The sequence below is a fragment of the Polistes canadensis genome, unplaced genomic scaffold (assembly GCF_001313835.1).
Source record: "Polistes canadensis isolate GaletaPanama2010 unplaced genomic scaffold, ASM131383v1 scaffold_15, whole genome shotgun sequence".
Classification (NCBI taxonomy): domain Eukaryota; kingdom Metazoa; phylum Arthropoda; class Insecta; order Hymenoptera; family Vespidae; genus Polistes; species Polistes canadensis.
Genome location: NW_014569562.1, coordinates 1,240,527 through 1,242,452, shown reverse-complemented (window position 1 = coordinate 1,242,452; position 1,926 = coordinate 1,240,527). Strand labels below are relative to the sequence as shown.

The 1,926-nt window shown below is 33.0% G+C and overlaps 1 protein-coding gene across 2 annotated transcripts in view; it reads left to right on the top strand.

Annotated features, from left to right (window-relative positions):
- The window catches only part of LOC106793543 (putative uncharacterized protein DDB_G0274535), a 244,820-nt gene that overhangs the window by 28,342 nt on the left and 214,552 nt on the right, over positions 1-1,926 (top strand). The gene's annotated exons all lie outside the window — the stretch shown is intronic.

Here is a 1,926-nt window from a genome sequence, read left to right as displayed (position 1 = left end):
AAAAACTTGAAAATAAAGAAAAAGTAAAAATATTATTTTACGAGAAGAAAAATACTTTGAGGGATGAGTATAAGGAGGTGAGCGGGGGAGTTTAAGGGAAGATTCGTAGAAAGAGAGTTTCGATAAGAGGATTAGATCAGATACCGTGGCATTTTCCAGAGGCGCGGGAATTCGAATTGTCTAACGCTTGGTTCATTAAGGATATACCCATATCGAAGAGAAGATAGGAGATGAGGATGGTTAGGAGGATAAAAGAGGAGGGGGAGTCGGGGGAAGTGGGAGTAAAAATGTGATTGCACGTTCGATTTATCGTGGAAGGTTCGCGACAGGAAAAGAGAACCGCCAACGGATTTTCCTTCCTTTTTTCTTTTTTTTTCTCCCCCTTTCTTTCTCTTTTGATTTTCCTATGCTACCTTGCAAGTTTTCCGTTAATTCCAAGTGGAACCATTCGATGGGACCTCTCTCTCTCTCTCTCTCTCTCTCTTTCTCTTTCTCTTTCTCTTTGCACGCGCGCTAGAAACCAATAATTGTTCTCTTAGCGATTATTCGAGGGAGTGAAAATAAGAAGATTAATTTAATCCTCGAGCACTCTCTTCGTTAAAGTATTCTCACCTGTGTCTATCTTTTTCTACGAAGTATTACGATCCGTCTTTCTTTCTTATTCTATTCAATTGTTTTAATATTTGTTTTTTATATATTCTTCGATTATAAAAAATTATTATCATTATTCGTAAAAGATGTCAGAGTCCTCGCATATTTTATTCTTAGAGGGATGTCTTTTTTTTGTTCCTCTTTCGGGAGGGTTTCTTTTATATTGTACAAATTTTTTCTTGTTTTTTTTTGTTCATCGTTCGTGAGAATAAATTTAGACAAATTTGTCTCGTTTATCTTAATCTGTATAACGTACTATATCTGTCTGTTTCTCTCTCTCTCTCTCTCTCTCTCTGTATCATTGTTTTAATTTTTGTTTTACTTTTGAATAATATTTGTAAAAGTTGGATTCGCGTCAGATTTTTTTTCATCGATCACCATCTGCCTCTCTTTTTTTTTCTTATATATCTTATTTATATTTTATTTTTTTACCATTTAATTTTTTTCTTTTATTTTTTTTCTTCGTTCGCGAGAGCAAACCAATAAGAATTTGTTTCAATTATCGTAATTTTTAAAAAACGTTGCATCCGACTTTTTCTGTTTTTTTTTTATTATATTTATTTAAAAATTATTGTAATATGTATATACCTAACATCTTTTTCCCGATATGTTTCGTTTACGATGGGAGGAACAAAACGTAAACAAGTAAACCCTAGATAGATCAGTTCGGTGGCAGACCTAAATTCATAGCTTGTTGGCTCAAACGAAAGGAGCAAACGAGAAGGGTAAACAGAAAGCGATGAAATATGACGTGGCACTTGCACACCGAGCTGTATAAAGCTCGTATACATATATACAGAGTGATTCAAAATTTTACAATTGATTTGAAAAATTAATAACTCCTTTTACAAAACCTTTCAAAATAATTTCATTTGTTAAATCATTCATTCGTAATCTCAATTTAATACAAATTCAATGATTAAGTATAAGCTTCTAATTATTAGAAAATAATTAATTAACTTGTAAAATATATGTTAGAAACTTTTGGTACACCCTATATATGTATACCTAAAGAGAATCTACTATGAACAACATTCTCCATTCTCAGATGTTGAGAACCAACACCATCAGAAGCAGCCATCATTCCACTATCTTACATACTCCGTTCGTTGACAGTAAGGACAAGCTTGAAACCTTCTGATGGAGTTGCTTTTCGATCCTTTTATCGATCCTTTGTTAACCTTCTGAACTTTCTATCATAAGCGTACATAAGACTTGTCCATGAAATTCTTCTATAGATTGTCGTTACAAGTAGTTCGTGTTGATAATAAGTCA